The following is an 18,595-nucleotide window of genomic DNA, read 5'->3' as shown; positions in this document are numbered from 1 at the left end:
GGGAAACATTTGCCTTCAAATTCATTTTCCCATTCTCTAGGGGTAAAGTCTTGTGTTTTTGTTTTGTTTTGTTTTTTGTTTTCTTAAGAAAGGCTTTTATTTTTAGAGCAGTTTAGATTCACAGCAAAATGGAGCCGAAGGGACAGAAACTTTGCTTACACTTCTTGACCCCACAGGGCACAGCCTCCTCCACTGTCAACATCCCCCCAGAGTGAGACATCAGCTCCAGCGGATACACCTACACGGATGGGTCATCATCCGCAGTTGGCCCCAGGGTTTGCTCTTGGCGCAGCACATTCCATTCCATCAGCATCGTATCAGAGCAGTTTCCCTGCCCTAAACATTCCCTGTGGGCCACCGAGACAAATCCTGTTTCTCAAAGAGAATCAAGTTCAGTGTCTGAAGTAGCTCCTAATTTGATATCAAGTCCCACTTACCTGCTGGGAGAGACATTTTTTCCTTGTCAAAGCTTTAACTTTGAAAGGTTGGAAGAAGGGCACTGGCTATCCCATTTGCTAGAGTAGGTGCTGTTGTAATTTCCCGAGAGAGAAGCCTGACACAGGCCACCAGCATCGCTTGGGTTGGAAATCACAGTCCTGCCGCTGGTGGAAGCTCAGGCACTCAGGTCCAGCTCGTCTACCACATGGACCCAGTTCACAGAAGGACGGCCTGGGGCCCCCGGGGTTCTGCCTGATGGTTGACGTTTGAAATTCTACCATCAGAACTTTCTCCCATGCCCTGGATGTACCACAACTTCGGGAACTTCTCTGGCAGCACATCTGAGATGAAACAGGAGACAGCACCTGAGTGAGAGGGTAAGGGGGTGGAGGGGCCAGTGAGGAACCCAGCGGAGAACTGAGCAGGCTGCAGGCCCAGGTCTCCCTTGGCACAGGTGGAAATAGGCCACAAAAGGTGAATCTGGCAACGCCCAGGGGTTACCCAGTGGGCAGGCACGGGGAGGCAGAAACTCTGGCAATATTTTGACTCTGATTCCACTGCCATTTACCTGCACAGGAGATTAGTCAGAAGGCATTGTTTGTGGGGGTTTTAGGAAACCAATATTTAGAAAGTTTCCTTCATCATGGTAGTATGTGTTTTCTTTTAATAAATGTTTATAAAGCAACCTTATTCCTTTATTGTTTCTTTTCTATAAAAGAAACCAGGTGTGTGAGCTAAATTTAGTTGAGTGCCTGAGGTTAGAGACATCTTATCAGATTAAACCTTCTTTATATAAAATAGAAAGGAAGAGAGGGGAGAGGGGAGAAGAGAGGGAAGAGGGGAGGGGGGAAGGAGAGAGAAGGGAGGGAGAAGGAGAATGAAAGAGGGAAGGAAGGAAACAAAACCCAAACCAAAACCTGCCATGCTTTTTGACAGCACTGATAGAAAGTTTCAGCTACACCCTCAGTTCCTAGGTGGAGACAGTGCCATGGAGCATTATTTTCGTACCAACACTCCACTGCAAGTTATAGTTAGAAGCTGAGGGGAAAATCTTCTTCAGGCTCTTTAACTTGTTCACAGCAAAATTACAAGATTACATCATGGCTGAACAATTCCAGCATTTCCTAATATGTGGCCTAGCTTCAGAGAACATGGTGACATTTCATCAAAACATGAATTCATCATTTCCTCAGTGTGGCCTCCTTTTCATGGGTTGGCAAACTTAAAGATTTTTTTCCAAGAAACAGTTTGTCAGGCACATTTTGTGATCCTTACCATACGAGAACAAAGACGCTGAAACCGTGCCCGAGAGAGTTGTTTGCTTGTCCATGTCCCATGCCTCAAACAGTCATTCTCCATCATAGGGCTTCTGGGAGTCACCTGGAGGGCTTGCTGGGACACAGACCCTGGCCCCACGCCCAGGCCCAGGGTTTGTCAAGGGGTGGGTTGACTGAGTGTTTCTCACAAGTTTCTGGGTGACGCTGAAGCTTCCCACTTGATGACCACCTTTGCCTTCCACTGGCCTAGGGCCAGACCTGCTCAATAAATACGCGCTGGTTACTGGAAAAGTCCGAGTCTTGGACTTTGCTTTTGTCAGTGAAGGGTGGAGAAGGCTGAGTACTTTGGGTCACATTGCAGGGTCTCTGGGACTCAGGAAGAATCTTCAGGTCCTTGGTTCAACCACAGCCAAGGTCAAGTTTTCCTTAAGGCCAGGTATTATCAACAAAATCTACTACTCATGCCCTGGCCAGGTGGCTCAGTTGGTTGGAGCATGTCCCATACACCAAAAGGTTGAGGGATTGATTCTCAGTTAGAGTGCTTGTGGGAGGCAACCAATCAATGTTTCTCTCCCTCTCTCCTTTCCTCTCTCTCTAAAAAGCAATAAAAATATTTCCTCAGGTGAGGATTAAAAAAAAAAAATAACTACTCAATGTGTAAAAATAGTATAATAATCCTATATAATAAAAGCCTAGGTGGCATCAAGCAATGTCATCATAATATAGCCACCACAAGAGGGTCGGCAGGGGAGGGTAGTTGGGGGTGATCAGGCCGGCAGGGGAGGGTAGTTGGGGGTGATTGGGCTGGCAGGGGAAGGCAGTTGGGGGCCATCATGTTGGCAGAGGAGTGCAGTTGGGGGCGATTGGGCAGGCACAGGAGCAGTTAGGTGTCAATTAGGACAGCAAGGGAGTGTTTAGGGGGCAATCAGTCAGGCAGGCAGGCAGGCAGGCGAGTGGTTAGGAGCCAGTAGTCAGACATCTCCCAAGAGGTCCCAGATTGGAGAGAGTGCAGGCCAGGTTGAGGGACACCCCCAACGCGGTGCACAAATTTTGTGCACTGGGCCTCTAGTCTATATACCCTGTTTCCCCGAAAATAAGACAGTGTCTTATATTAATTTTTGCTCCCAAAGATGCACTAGGTCTTATTTTCAGGGGATGTCTTATTTTTCCATGAAGAAGAATACGGTACACATTTATTGTTAAATGAAAATAAAGGAAATTTATTACCTGTATACGTTACGGTACCGGTAATACTGTAGTTGTCAACACAAACCAGACAAACCGTGAATCCTTCAGTATCAAGAATTTATTCATTTATTCAATGACAATCATGTCATAATCTTCTGGAACATCATCATAGCAATCCAATTCCTGAATTTCCTGTGACTCCATTTCTTTCAGAATCAGTGGACAAAATCTCTCATGTTTAGCCAAGGGGGGGGGGGGCCTTATTTTCAGGGGGATGCCTTATATTTCACTCAGAAGGAAACCTGTAAGTAGGTCTTACTTTTGGAGGATGTCTTATTTTCGGGGAAACATGGTATATAAAAGGCTAATGTGCAAAGTGTCTCCTCAGGAGTTCAATGGGGAGATAAGGAGTTCAATTATTTGCTATGATGTGTGCTGACCACCAGGGGCCAGGGCAGAACAAAGGAAGGCCCCAGCCAGCAGCCAGAATGCCCTGATAGGTCCTGATAGCCAGCCAGGCCTAGGGACCCTACCTGTGCACGAATTTCGTGCACCAGGCCTCTAGTATCCAATAACTTTGCAATTCATCCTGCTTCCTCCTTCTCAGAATTGTTGTCTTATTGTTCAATTTCTACAGCCAAGAACTAGTTCCATCACAAGGCTTATGGATCTTCATGGCCAACCTTGCATTTATTTCTGGTTTTATGCACATTTCTTTGGCTCTTCTAGCCTAAGGAGGGAGGGACTGAGGCAGTCAATTGGAATTTTGAAACTCATCATAGGAACTGGTCCTTCAAAAACCCGTGGTGGGAATTTCTGCCTTTCCATGGCCAATAGACCCCTATCAGTTGGCCTTCTATCCATCAATTACATACAAATTTGGTTACCTGAGAAGCACAACTAAGCAGCTTCCTTTTCTGATGAAACATAGGGCACCTCCATTAAGGGCACCTCCATTGGGTGGTAGAGATCCAACCATGATATTCCTCTGGGTGATAATATAGAGGCTCAATGTCTCAAACTACCCAGGAAAGAAGAGAGTTCATCTTTCAAGATAGATATTCAATAATATTAAACGTATTGACCCCAATCATTGGGCCGGAGTACTTCTGGTGAGGAAATAATGCTGAGCCATTGACTTTTCCAATCCCTGGAAGCAGCAAGGGGCACCAGGAAAAGGCTCAGTAAAGGAGTGCTTTTTGGTTGATAGCTGTGTTTGAGTGTTCTCTGAGCTTAGGTCGAATCTGGTTGTGTCTTCTGAGGAGCTAATCTTTGACACTCTGAAAAGGCTAACAGCCTTTAATGATAAGGAAAGGAGAAGAAACTCCAGTTAAAGAAATGATTGTGCCACCAGGCCAAGAAAAGATACTTGCAAGGTCTTTGGAGACTAAAAGGGGAGGAAGAAGGAGGGAAGTGAAGATCATATTAGATTAAGCCATATAAAACTACAATTTCTGTAGGTCAAAAGTGGTGCAAAATTGACAACTTCATGTGGTTCAATCTAATAGATGAAGGAAGCCCTCACTTGTTACTCATCTGGCATATAATACTTCCCTTTCCCAGGGATCTGGCAGTTCTACCTCAATCACTTCCTGATAGCCATGTGACCACTATTAACTCAGTGGAACAGAAACAGGAGGTGTAAAGGCCCGAGATCAACTAACTCACTTAGAGGGTAAGTATGAAGCAGCATGGCTAACTCCCAGAGCCTTTTGCTCTCCCTTTTCCTTTGGTCTCCTAAAAATCAACTGCTGCAAACAGCATCCCCTTTTGTTCACAGCAAAGGGAACAAATGGTGAGCATTGTCCATGGAGATATGCCAACTCAGGACCAGTCATAAACTGAGCAGAAAAAAAGTGTCCTTCACTGCATGAAAACTTTAAACTTTCATATCCTATAAATGAACACATCATATCAGTTATGTTAATATTCTACACCTATAACAAAATATAATAGGGCAACAAGATAAAGAGCCACAAAACATGGGGTTGGAATGTGGAGAGCATCATTCTCTCTATGGACAGCAAGAGAAGGATCTTGCTCCTTAACCAACTCTGTGCCCTTGGGAATGCAATTCACCTCTCTGAGCCTCAAAGGACAGGACTGGATTCAGATCATCTAAGGCTGTACCTCCCCCTGGTCTGTGGCTTTCTGGGGTTATATACACTAGAGGCCTGATGCACAAAGATTCATGCAAGAATGGGCCTTCCTTCTCCTGGCTGCCGGCACCACCGTCCCTCTGGCCAGAACTGCCTTTCCAACAGCCCAGAACCACCTTTTCATCTTTGCTCCAGCCCACAGCCGCCTTTCTACCTTAGCTCCGGCCCAGAGCCACCTTTCCACTTTCCCACGCTGCCCAGAGGCCCTGAGCAGCTGGGATGATGTGGAACACCCTGGCTCACCCCAGCCACTTGGAGTCTGTGTATGCAAATTAACCTGCCATCTTTGTTGGGTTAATTTGCATACTCATTCCTGATTGGCTGGTGGATGTCATAGAGGTATGGTCAATTTGCATCTTTCTCTTTTATTAGTGTATATAACTGTTCTGAAGGACAATGTTAAATAATGAGAGGGTGCATGAGGGGGTGGACAATAATGACATAAATGGCCACAAAACTCACTGTGTAACTTACATTGTTTCAAAATATTTTCAGCCTCAAAGAAGAATACCTCCTATCCTTCCAACTCAAGATGCAGGCTTATCTAAGAGGAGCAAAGGCCAAAGGCAATCATCCCCATGAGGAGACAAGTTTACTCCACCACAGGCAGCCAGCAGTCCATATTAAGAAGGTCAGCCTACCTCAGTGAAGCAGAGGAAAATGAGTGAAGAGCAGAGATCGGGCACTTCAGCTGGTGGAGTGAATGGATACCAATGATGAATTTAAACATGAGAAGTTTCCTTTCAAACCTAATAACTTAGGTCTTAGATCTCATGGAACTCACCTCTTACTGGCAATTGAGAGTAATTGCAGTATACCTCAAAGCTATTGATCAGTTGACATTAGAATGTGATCATAACAACGTCAAAGATGCAGGCTCACTCCTGGCCTGGCCACACACTGTTGACTGTACAGGGCAGGGCCTCGGCCTGTCTGTTTTGTTCCCCCTGAACTGAGCAGGCCCTCAACAGAGAAGTGTTGAATAAATGCATTATCTGCTTTACAATCGTACACAATGCACAGGGATCTGCAAGGTTTTAGCAGTAGGATAACTGGAGTGGCTAGCAGAGTTGATATCTTTCTGAACTATGAGGAAAATAATTCAACTTACATTTAAATGACACAGATTGTTTCTAAGCCATTTTCAGACAAATTTTTATAATTTAAAAAAAAACTGTGCAAAGTTTAAAATACACTTATAAGTCTGTTTGAAAAGAATGAGCAGCCACACTTTCATTTTTCACCACCTCGTTCCAAAGTATGCAAATAGCTGAAGACAGTAGTTAATGTGAGAAGATAATCTTTGGATCTGTATTTAATATCAATTTACCATTTGGTTTAAATCTATTTTTAACAGAAAGTACTGATAAGTTGGGGGTTTTCTAATTCTAAGGTCTTTAACAGAAACCAGCTGAGAGCAGAAGGCTCTAATTGTCCTGCTTAGAAAAAAATTTCATTAAACACACACACACACACACACACACACAGAGGGTAGGTGTGTAACTGACTCAGTGACAGAAAAGGGATGCTTGTAATTCCTGGAATTTAGAGATAACTAATCAATTATTTTCTAAACTTAGCAGGAAGCAGTCAGGGAAAGATTATCCAGGGACATTTGAAGATTTCAAGGGAACCTAGGAGATGAAGAGCTACAAGCTCTATGGCTCTATAGTATTGAAAGTGTGAAAAAGAATAAAATGTCTTTATTTAAAACAGCCTAGAAAAAAAAATGAGGAGGAAAGATAATTACTGTCAAATTTTAAATTTGAGATTTGTGCCAACGTGCTTGTATCTTGCTCTAGGAGACATACTTTAAAATTAAAAGGCACCTTAACATTCTTATAAATGCCAGTATTAGAAAACATCATGACTTGGGTTTTAATAAGTGTTCTTTTGGTTTGGAGTAAAAAAGCGTAACTAAACAGGAAAATGCTCTCTATCCTATCGCCTTAGTCAATCCCGACAATGGGATGCCCCCCTTTGGACCACACTACTTCTCACAGAAAGCCCCCACTCACATGCATCAACACACACAAGAGAAAACCAAGGCTCCCCTTAGCACGTCTCAGAAGAGGAGGAAGGATGAGAAATGTCCCCAGTGCTGTCAGCATGGCTTTGACATTTCCCATCCAACCTCTTAGTCTTCCTGGCCAAGTAGACTAGTCACAGTTCTCATGGGAAGAATAAAATGTGGTTCACATAAACATCTCCGAGTTCCCAGTCTTAAACTTCACCGAGTATTCATTGGGTGTTTACTACCTACAGGGGCATGCTGACCATTTCCAGGGAAGACAAGATGGCCAAGACAGAGGTCTCCATCTTGAGGGAAGACACAGCTACCAGAAGAGAAAAAGAAGAGTGTGCACAACTCCTTTAAGGGGAACCGTACACTCAGAACCGTCTTCTTCGTCTTCAGAAGATGGCTGCTGGGATGAGACGTGCAGAGGCTGTCATGGCAGCCGCATCTTGACAGGTCAGAGGGCAACTAGGGCAGGGAACACAGACACGGAGCCGTGTTTATTGGTTAAAACTGGGAATCGCAAACTGGCAGCCCATGGCCAAAGCCAGCCAACACATGTGTTTTGTTTGGCCGGAGTAATGTTTAAAAATTTTTTTGCATTAGTTGCCAGCATTTTAAAATTGAGATTTCACATAAAATTCTGGGTTTTGCGGCCGCTCTTGAAGAACTCAGAAGATGTTAACACTGGGTCCGCATCCCACATAGTAACAAGAGTCAGCTGGAGCTCGGAGCGGCCGCTCCCTCGGGCAGGCACACAGGGCGGAGCGCTCAGTGTGGCCTCCGCTCCGTCCCCTGGGAAAGGTGGCCTGGGAACCCCTGGTTTAAAGAGTGAGCAGAGGTCAGCCCAGTGGTTTGCTGGTCAATGTTTAACAGCAGATTCTCTGAAGAAAAGGAAAAAAGCCCTGGTTGTAGTGTTTGCCAGTCTCTGTGGTACACATACTCTCACCATGGCCGGTTTGAGCTACCAAAGTTATGCCTCTGGAACTGGCGCCTGGAAGGGATGTGCCCAGCGGGCTGTCACTCACTGGGCTCTGACTCTGCTGGGTCAGGAGGTCTGGTCAAAGGCAGGGGCTCCTGAGGAAGCTTCTACGTCCCCAGCACCCATGTCTTCCTGGGCTACCTGCCCGTCTCACAGTGCTATCCTGTGGTTTAATTGCTTTCCCCAGAATCACCCCGTCTCACAGTGCTATCCTGTGGTTTAATTGCTTTCCCCAGAATCACACACGGCTCCCTAACCCTTGCTGAGAGCCACTGGTAGGCCTCCAGTTCTGCATATCTCGTGGGCCACCTGGGCTGTCTGGTTTGCTGTAGTTGGGGGCAGGGCTGGAAGTGACACAGGTACGGATACTGGTAGTTGAAGGCTGGCAAGAATGCACTAAATGTTTCCAGGAAAATGGGTATACGGGGAGAGTACTTAGTACACAGGATACTAGCTAATTCAGACAGGGGCGTCCAGCCTGCAGAAATGACTGTTGAATGCTTCCTGATGGCAGGGACTGCACATTTTTCACCTTTGACCTTCCAAGCGTGCCTGGGGCTGCCAAATGGTCCAGACAGGCATACTTTTCACCCTCGCTGGAGGCCATGAGTCACCCCAAGGAAGAAGGAAGGGAGAGAGGAGGGGAGAGGAGGAGGGAGTAAAAAGAAGGGAAGGAGGGAGTGAAGCCACCAGAAACTGCCTACCCAGAGAGACCTACTCCTTTCAAGTTCTAATTACTGAAAACTTCTATCTCATTTCAGGAATTCGTGGCAGTGTTCTAAAAATAAATAAACAAAACAAAAGAAAGCCAAGCCATCTTACTAATTGCAAATCACCTGCACAAATACAGTTCTGATGGTGATTTCAGACAATATTCTCAAGTCACGTGTCAGACTTTAGAAAAGAACTCCAATCACAGGCCTAACAAACATTTCACTCTAAAAGCAAGTCTTGACCGAAATTTTTAAAAATCACTTTTCTCCCAGCCTTCCTAACGGACAGAGAAAGGGGCGGATGGGAGGAGGACACGATGCTGCCACCAATGGAAAGGAAGAGGGAGAGGAGAGAGGGCGCCCACACCTCCCCCCTTGAAGGGCCCTGAGGAAGGCAACAGAAGGCCCCTTGGTACAGCTCTTGTTCAGTAACTTGATGACCGCACGCGTTTTAATAAGAATTCTGTGATAACAAGGAGAGTTTCCTCAAGGCCCCTAATAAAGTGGGAGGGCTGCTTCACTGCTTCTCCTCCGTGTTCAGAAGGAAGAGGGGCAGGAGGGGGGGGGGAAGGAGGGGAGGGAGGAAGAGGGGGGAGGAGTTGTTAGTTGAGTTGGTTTACTAAAGGAGATTTTTTTTTAATATATTTTATTGATTTTTTTACAGAAAGGAAGGGAGAGGGATAGAGAGCTAGAAACATCAATGAGAGAGAAACATCGACCAGCTGCCTCCTGCACACCCCCTACCAGGGATGTGTCCGCAACCCAGGTACATGCCCTTGACCGGAATTGAACCTGGGACCTTTCAGTCCGCAGATGGACACTCTACCACTGAGCCAAACCGGTTTCAGCTACTAAAGGAGATCTTAAAGAGAGGGGAAGAAAGAGGTTTGGATTGCATTCGAAGCGCCAAATCTTCTGTACTTGGCAGACTTGTTAGCATTTCCATATCACTTGTTGAGCTAATATTTCCCCCTCATTTAAGTTCTTTTCGGGAAGTGATTTGAAAAGCAAGTAGTGTTGTCCTCAGAATTTCAGGAAGCCAATCCTTTCTATCAGGAAACTGAAGTCGCTTCAATGGCACCCAATAAAATATTAGGCTCCAGGAAGCCTTGTGCATCAGGTGACCACCTCAGAAATGGCCCACTCCTCCTGCTGGCTGCTCCCCTGAAATTCTGAATGGGGACATCTACTCACACTCTCCTCCCTTGAGAATCTGCAAGAAACAATTGACTCATCCCCAAGGGACCAAGCCTTGAAGGAAGGAGGCTGCTGAGGCGGGATTTCAGTCCAATGCAAGCGATGTCTTAAGGTCAGAAACCCCACTCAACAAGAAGGCAAGAGCCCAGCACTGGAAATCACAGATACAATAGACATCACAGGGACAATGGGATCACGAGGACGATGGGGGTCACGGGAACGATGGGGGTTGCAGGGACGAAGGGGGTCGCGGGGATGATGGGGATCAGGGGATGATGGGGATCGTGGGGACGATGGGGGTCACGGGGATGATGGGGGTCACGGGGATGATGGGGGTCGCGGGGATGATGGGGATCAGGGGGACGATGGGGATCGTGGGGACGATGGGGGTCACGGGGACGATGGGGATAGCGGTGGGATGGGGATGACGGGGATCACAGATGTAATTTTAAATTTTCTGATAGCCAGGTCAAAAAAAGAGAAAAAGGTGAAATTCATTTTAATAATATATTTTATTAAACTAAATGTCTCCAAAATGTTATCCCAACCTGTGATTTGTACAAAAGAAATAATAATGTGTGGTCCATTTCCTTTCCCAGCATGCTTTGGAGCCCAGCACGTGCTGCATTAACAGCCCCTGTCAATGGCACAGCCAGTCTCTCGGGCTGAGGAGCCACCTGTAGCCAGTGGCCCCAGGCTTTGGACCACAGCGGCCTCTGAAATGACCGTGGGTAAGACAGCGCCAACACTGACCAACTGAAGCCAGAAGTGCTTGTTCCCCTTTACCCTCTGCATCCATCTGCCCTGGTGTCCTTCACAGCAGCTGCCAGTCAGCGAGCACCCCTGGGCACGAGGGGCACAGTGAGGCCTGTGAACATGCCTGCGGGCCGGGTCCGCTGAGGAAGGAGGTGCAGGAAGGGAAGGACTTGCCCGCGGCTCCCTCGCTGAGAAGGGGTGGCTGCCTGAAGCACTAAGAAATGGTCGCAGAGGAAGGACGGGAAGAAAGCCGTGCAGTAAGTGGGCTGAGACACCAGCCATGAGATCATGAATGTCACACAGACCTGGTCCCTCAGCTGGCAGAGAGGAACGGGGAAGTATAGCATCACAAAGCCTGTCGTCCCAACCGCCCATCTGTTCTCTTCTCCCAGCAAAGTCACACACTCGGACTGACCTCCCCATTCCCCCCCACCCCCCACCCCGCCCTGTGAGGCCCTGTGCTTGCCTCAGCCTCTCACCTATTCAGACAACCTCGGGGCGGGTGTTCTGCTCCCAACACAGAGAAATGCATGTAAGGCGCCAGCCTGCCTCCTGAGGCCCCGCATCTAGGCATCTAGCCGGGCGGGTAATGAAAATACATCCTCTGCCTCCGCCCTTCCTGTCAGTAAACAGACTGAAAAGTCAGCGAAATCAAGGCAGGCTTCCTGGAGGAGAGGGCTGAGGCTGAGCCTGAGAGCAGGCAGGGTGTCGGCCCTGGAGGCTGCTCCCGCTGAGGCTTTAGGTGGGGAGGGAGGAAGCAGGCCGCAGACGGAGGTTCCCACGGGCGCTGGGTGCAGGCCTGCATCAGGGCTGTGACCGGCACGAGGCCTCCCCTCCCAGAAGAACAATGGCCAGAGCCGCTCCTGACCTCTGACCTCACTCCCTCAGGAGGAGCACCCACTGTCCCAGAAAATACCCTGACCGCCCTTCTGCTTGAGCCAGCATGTTCCCCCCGACCCCGTCCCCTCCCTCCGGCCCAGAGCTAAGGTGACAGCAGCTCACCTGGGATGTCCTGGCGACCCAGACAAGGTTGTCACAAAGGGGGAAGAGAGGGCGGGTACCCCAAGCGGGAGGGCAGCGCCAATTATCCAGCACACTGAGCCCGGGGAGCACTCCGCACCCAAGTCTCAGGAGAAGGTCCTGTGGGCTTTTGGGGGTTTGCAGACACGTTGTGCAGAAGGATATGGGCTGGCAGTGCATTGGGCAACCGTTTCCGAGCACTGCTTCCCTTTCACCCTCCAGTTCCTTCTCTCTCTAATTATTCACAGCATAATAAGCCGCGTTAAACTTAAATGTCACAAAATAAAAGCACCGCAGACATTTTTAGCCAGGTAACTCTTGGCTGTGGGGGTTGTCCCTCGAAGTATTAAGTAACATCTCTGGTCCGATGCAAGTTGTAGCAATCAAAAATGTCTCCATGCCGAAACCGGTTTGGCTCAGTGGATAGAGCATCGGCCTGCGGACAGAAGGGTCCCGGGTTCGATTCCGGTCAAGGGCATGTACCTTGGCTGCGGGCAGATCCCCCAGTAGGAGGTGTGCAAGAGGCAGCGGGTCGATGTTTCTCTCTCATCGACGTTTCTAGCTCTCTATCCCTCTTCCTTCTTCTCTGTAAAAAATCAATAAAATATATATTTAAAAAAAAAAATGTCTCCAGACATCCCCACTGTCTCCTGGGGGACAAAATCGCTTCCTGGCAGGAACCACTGCTCTGCAGGGCACCTCTCCTGGCCAGGCCAGCAGCTTCAAGTTCAAGGACAAACATACCCCTTGGGATGGGGCCGGGTGGGGGTGGAAGCGGCCGGTCATAGAGGGGATAAATGGTAATGGAAAAAATCATTAATTAATTTTAACAGCACTGCCTGGGGGTCAGGGGCTTGAGCTGGGGGAGTGAGCAGCTGTGTGACCTGGGACAGGTCGGTCTACCCCCTCTCACCTGTACCTCGCCCGCTGGCTGTGAAGATCACGTACACACAGCCCTCACCCCAAGGCAGGCCTCACCACTGTGTTCTGGCTGGAAACACAGGCCTTTTTCAGACCGTGTTTCTGGGGAATGCACTCTGCGGGGTGGGGGTGGGGGAGTGTTTGCTTGTTTGTTTTTCTTTTTCTTCTCTAACCGGAGCCCTGCTTTGCAGGAGCCACAAAGAAGGCCTCTCTGCAGGCTATTTTGAGGCGAGACTGAGACCTCCGTGAGCTTTCCCTCTTCACAGGCGGCCTGCTTGCCCCGCAGACAGGCGTGGCCGTGGAGCCAGGAGTCAGACCAGAGCTGGTGGGCCGCAGGCTGGGGCGGCTGCCGGGCTGCGGACCAGGGCGGCGGCGAGGCCCAGCGCCCGCCTGGGGGCAGCTGCCCAGGCCTGGCTCTCGCTGGGTGGTCCCGGCTGTGGCTGCCTGGGCCCCCAGGCTTGTAGTCCTCATGCAAGGGAAGGGCTGTCAAGATGGCAAATTTGCCGTAAATAACTAACCTTACTTCCATATAAGGCAGATGTTTGCCTCAAAATGTCAACCTTGACTTTTCTCCCCTTTTTCAAAATGAGACGCTGTCAGCCTCCACAGCCCTCGGCGGGGACGGGGAGCATACCCAGGGGCTTCGGGGAGCCGACGTGACATGGAAACGGGGAAACCGGATGTGGCGACCGCACTCTAATTTTATGGCCCCGGCTTTATTGCCAGCACAGAAGCAATAAAGAGAAATAATAAACGAAGCAGCATGCGGAGCTCAGGAGGCAGCAGCCCGGCCCTCTCTGCACGGGGCCCCCGAGCCTTCTGCGCAGCCGTCCCTCTGTCCAGGCGGGGACGCTCCCAGGTGACTTCCCGGAAAGATCCCTCAGTGCCCTGTCCCTGGCCACACCGGGCGCACAAGTGAGCGGCCTCCTGGTGGAGCCTGAGCAGTGGAGGGCGTGGGGGGCAGGATGGATTCTCACATCATGAACCGGTGAACCAAAATGTCAAAGCAGGCGAGACCAGAAGCCAATCGCTTGGGCATGTGTTCGTTCACAGGACAACTGTTCCCAGCAGATGGATGGTCCGAAACTTGGTGGTGGTTGTGTTTTAATGGAAGAATTTGTTTCACAAAGTCTCTACAGCAAAGAGAAAAAAAATCCATTGACCTCCTTATATACAATAAAATCCTTTGAGGAGAGCATTTTGTAAATTAGAATCCCGTCTCTGCATTTCCATAGAATTATATAGGCCACAAAAACATTAACCACAATTTAAGGTCTTGGCACCTAAGAATAACTAGCCATTGGTAGATATTTCTGTGTGTGTGTGTGTGTGTGTGTTTCAGGGTTCAGAATTATGCCTCTGTTATTACTAAGATGTAATACATCAAAACCATGTGCCTCCACATGTTGCTCATATCGATGTCTAATGCCATAGGGTGTGTCAGGTGTGGACGCAAGAAATGGGAAGCCCATGGTATGGCTTCCAGTTTGTCTAATCCATAAAATCCTCATAGCACAACACTTGCTAGCTATTAAAAAACTAAATGTGTCAACTGGGAACCAGTGGACAACAGAACATTGAGATATAACTAGCAGAAACGCATGCACATGTGTGTGTATATATATATGAATATTCTTGAGAAGCTAATATATGGACATAACTGAAATGTGTTCCCCAAGTCTTTACCAGCAAGTAAGAGAAGAGAAGAGACTGAAAGACACAAAGACCAAAGTGGAGCAATGAATGCTGGGGGGCGGGAACCTCCATTCCGCCTATGAGTCTCCACCTCACTGCAGTCAGAGATGCTCCATTCCGCCTATGAGTCTCCACCTCACTGCAGTCAGAGATGCGGTGGAGTGACCTGCAAGGACTCTCCTTGTGCTGGGCCTCCCACCTTGGGAAAGGAGGCCAACTGGAGGACCAGTTATAAAGCGTCAATGAAATACAGGAAACTCATCTTGAATTTACCTGTAAGTTGAGAGCTTCAGGGATCTGTTCTGAAGGAGAGTATGGTGCCCTCAGTGCCCTGTCCTGGTGGCACTACCTTTTAGGTCTCTGAAGCCGACCCTGCCTCCAGCACATGCTAGCAGGTAGCCAGTGGGGTAGTCCATTCCTTGGGGTGGCCTCTAACGGGATTCCATTCTCCAGGCTTCCTCAGGATGGGGCAGAGAAGAGAGGTAGGGTTTGGAGCAAGAGGACCTTGTTCCAGTTACTATCGCTCCTTAACAAACTATCTCCTAAGTTTAAACTTCGTGGCTGAAAACAACCATTTTTTGGTATCTCGTCGTTGTATGGGTCAGGTTTCATTGCCAGGAATTTGCGCAGTGCTCGGCAGAGCGAGTCCTCAGTCTGGTGAGGCAGACACAGAGGCCACTCCATGGTGTCCAGTGGGAAGGCAGCTTCACTGTCATGTCCCCTCCTTGGCAAGGATGGTGGGAGGCTGAGCCCACCTGCGACTGGGGCCGTGTGGCCCCTGAGGCCTGCCTGACTCCGGAGAGCTGGCCTCCCTGCATGGCAGCACCTGCTCTGCTGCCTGGCTTTTTCTGACTCTGCCTCAGAAGTCTCATAGCATCACTCCACCACTCTCTCTTGGCCAAAAACGGTCACCAACATGCCCATTTGCAAGGGGTGGGAACATGGATCCCACCTGCCACGTGACGTATGTCAAAAAACTACAGGGCGCCTCCTCTGTATTCCCAAGAACTGCTCCCTAAGAATCTTGGCTTCTCTGGTCTTCTCAGTGATTGAAGAGTTCAGAGCCACCTGCCCTCTATTCCACCTTTAAGGGCCCCTCATGGAAATGCACCCACCCCTCACCCAGCCACTACCTGTAACGGTGGGTACTAGTATGTGCCAGCAGTTATTGTACCATGTTCTTCTTCAGAAGGGAATTTGGCAAAACATATTTCAATTCTTCTAGACACATGTTAATGAAAGGAGTCTTCTCTATTCCCCAGAATCAGGATGAAACCTAAGTGGCTCCCCATCGCACACAGACTACAATCCAAAGTCCCTCACTGCAAACTCTAAGCGGCCCTGCTGGCCTCACCGGCTATCTCTCGGAGCCTTCACTTGCTGTTACTCTACTCCACCTGTCCTCCACGCAGGCCTTTCTTGTCTCCATCCCACCAAGCTCATTCTCCCTTCAGAGCCTCATCACTTCCTTTGCTCACAAGAATGTCTGCCCCCTTCTTCACATGACCAGCTCCTCTGAGTCTTTCAAGTCCATTCCATATGCCATGAGCTCTAGTCTCTCCTCACCACCTATGTTACTCTTATCATACCACTCTATTCTGTTGGCTTCACACAGACATCTAGAATGAGCTCAGTAATTAATGTCAATCTACATGACAGCAACTGGCTTGTATTCTTTGCATCCAGTCAGTTCCTGACACATGTGCAGCACTCAACTAAGACATGTGTGAGTGAATAAAATAAATGAATGCTATTCCCTCGACTCACTTCTCAACCCCACCAGTTCCTCTGGGTTCAGTGTGAGATTTCACAGAACTGGATCAGAGTCATCCATCCCCAAAACTACTTGGAGGGAGTTACCTCACCCTTCTCAATGGGCCTGGATTCAGCTACCCGGGACACATGGCAATGACTTTTCAGCCAAACACCACAGAAAACATGGAGACCCCCAAACCCTGCTGCCAGTAAAGGTTCCATCCTCATCAAACTAACGAGGTGCCCAGCCCTCTCACCAGAGTGGGTCAGAGAAGGCCAAGTGGGGAGCCAGGACTTTCAACACATTGTAAACACAAGGCTCTCCCAGCCCACCACGCCCCCTACAGTGTCAGTGGAGACCACGTGGGGTGCCTGGACTTCCGCCCTGACATGCAGTAACAAAACAGCTCCCGTCCTCACTGGGGTAGTGTCAGGAGGCCGTGGAGAGTCCAGGCTCTCGCCACCACTCAGCAGTAACAAGGCCACGTCCTCCCAGGATCAGCGGAGGTTATGTGGGGAGCAGGTAACAAGACAACCTTTCCTTTCCTTTCCCAGCTCAGATGGCATCAGTGAAAGCCTAGTAGGTAGCACAAATTTTGAAAATTGAATATTGTTTCTTCTGCAAAAGACCCCATGGCCCCCGCTTTTGAGCATAAGCACTAGCATGGGAGACCGCAGGTGATACCCTTACAGGACTATTTTCTCACAAGGAGCCTGCTCCAATGTCTCACAAGACCTCATTCAGGTGACTGGGAAAATAATTCGAACTGTAACCTTGATTTTAGGGCCTGTGCACTTTGGTGAGGTGACTGTAGGATCTCCATTTTCTTTCTCCAGCTGAGTCCTCTGTTTTACCAAATCCAACATTTACCAAATCTGAAACCAATGCCTATGCGTGCCCAGAGCATATGATGAAGGCCACCATGGAGTTCTAGTTGGGGGTTGTCAAATTTGATTTGTGGTTTTTACATTTCTCTCCTTTGGAGCACTGGGGATAATGGATTTGGGGAAAGAGAAAGATAAACAAGAGCAGTGATCGGGTAATGGAGAGGTTGGTTTAAACAAGGGTAGTAGAATCAATGTGAAGGGATCAGATCTGAGCACCTTTTTGTGGTAGAGGCAGAAGGACTTACTGTTGGATTGGATTTAGGGTTTGAAAGAAAGTGAGAAACCAATGTGGGGGAGAGGGGGTGTGTGCAAACCACTAACTGAACTTGGAAAGGAGTGGGCCTAGAGGTGAGGGAGGAGCTGTATGGTAGACACATGAAGGCTGAGATGCTTACTAAACATGTATATGTCACAGAGAACATCAGCATCATCAATCGGGAGCTCCCTCGTCTTCCCCCCATCTAAGTTGGATCCAGAAGCATCTGTCACACCTTCTCATGGCCACTTTCTATTGCCATGGAGAAAGTTCCAGGGGTCAGACAGTCCCTCCATTTCCATTCTTCCCCTTATTTATCTCCTTGCACCTACTCACGGACTTGCCTTCTGAAAACATTCCACTCTTTTACTCTTTGGAGTGTCCTCTCAAGACTGTGCTCTAACCCCCACGTCTTTGTTAGTCCCTTTTGTGGCTTCCTCTTCTGGGCCTCTAAACCTTGGAGAGCTTGAGGGCTAGTCCTCAGATCTCCTCTCTTCTCCATTTTCATACATTTAAATGCCCATTTATATCCTGGTGACTCTCAAATTTTTATCACTATCCCCAACCTTTCCCCTGAACTCCAGATTCATATCAAAGATCCAACTTCCCATTTGGCATCTCTCTTTTGGACGACTTGGGAAGGAAGAAGGGAGTGAAGGAAATTTAAAGCAGGAATAGCAGAATGGTAAGGCTTCGTGTCCATTTGATGTTTAACGTGAAGTCAGTCACCCCTACTCTGTGATTTTCTCCCAACTGCTCAGGGATGGGAACACAGATTGTGTTCAACCAGGCTTGAGTTTTCACGTAGAGTATTATTATTATATCACTGCATAAAAAAATATTCCAAAGCCTAGCGGCTGGAAACAACAATTTTATGTTTCACGAGTTGGGAATTCAGGAGGCTTCAGCTAGGTAATTCTTCTGCTCTTCATGGGATGACAGAGGGCACTTAGAGGCACTCGGCTGGTAATTGGGCTTCTCTGGAGCATGAAGGCCACTTCTCTTGCTTGTCTGGCACCTGATGGAGGAGGTGGAAGGTTGGGTTCACTGAGGCTGCTGATCCAAGAGCTTATAGGGTCTTCCCTCCTTCGCCACTAGGAGGAGCTTGGACTTAGCAGGGCAATCCACGCCTTACTTGGTTGGCCAGCTTCCCCAGAGTGAGGAACCCAAAGAATGAGGGGAGCCACATGGCCATTTCCAGGCCAGCTTTGCAACTCACTCAGTGCTACTCCCACTGCATCCTTTTACTCACAGTCGAGTCATGAGCCCATTCAGAGTCAAGGACAGAAAGTTAGATCGCGGCTCTCAATGGACAGTGACAAAATCACATTGC

The sequence above is a fragment of the Pipistrellus kuhlii genome, unplaced genomic scaffold (genome assembly GCF_014108245.1).
Source record: "Pipistrellus kuhlii isolate mPipKuh1 unplaced genomic scaffold, mPipKuh1.p scaffold_m20_p_36, whole genome shotgun sequence".
NCBI lineage: Eukaryota > Metazoa > Chordata > Mammalia > Chiroptera > Vespertilionidae > Pipistrellus > Pipistrellus kuhlii.
Note: the sequence above shows the minus strand (reverse complement) of the source record.